Consider the following 368-nt stretch of genomic DNA (forward strand, 5'->3'; position numbering starts at 1 on the left):
AAAAAAAAGGACAGACCAACAAGCCGACAGCTACAACCCACCTTGAGCGTAAACGGAATATTCGGTTTCTTGTAGTTGTCCTCGTACACCGTAACGAAGTTGACGGCAATGCGGCTGACTACGGGCATGGCCGTGTCGTTGAGGCCTGAGCCGGTGCCATCTCCTCCACGAACCTCCCCAACGGCAGCGTGGCACTCAGCTGAACACGCGGCAGTCGGTGATCCTGGAGGCTTCGCCGCCACAGAGATGCTCCGTGAGCGCGATCTGGGGGGGGGGGGTGCGGTGGGTTACATGGATGCGGCAGTGGGTTTTGGCCATGCAGTAGGCGGGGTTGCAATGGGCTATGTGGGGGGGAGGGAGGGGGGAGG

General features: G+C 60.6%; 1 protein-coding gene across 1 annotated transcript in view; it reads right to left on the bottom strand.

Moving 5' to 3' along the window:
• LOC119592746 (alpha-1-inhibitor 3-like) overlaps nt 1-368 on the bottom strand; it is a gene marked incomplete at its 5' end in the record, with an annotated part of 26706 nt that overhangs the window by 18539 nt on the left and 7799 nt on the right.

The sequence above is a fragment of the Penaeus monodon genome, chromosome 30, assembly GCF_015228065.2.
Source record: "Penaeus monodon isolate SGIC_2016 chromosome 30, NSTDA_Pmon_1, whole genome shotgun sequence".
In the NCBI taxonomy this organism is placed as follows: Eukaryota; Metazoa; Arthropoda; class Malacostraca; order Decapoda; family Penaeidae; genus Penaeus; species Penaeus monodon.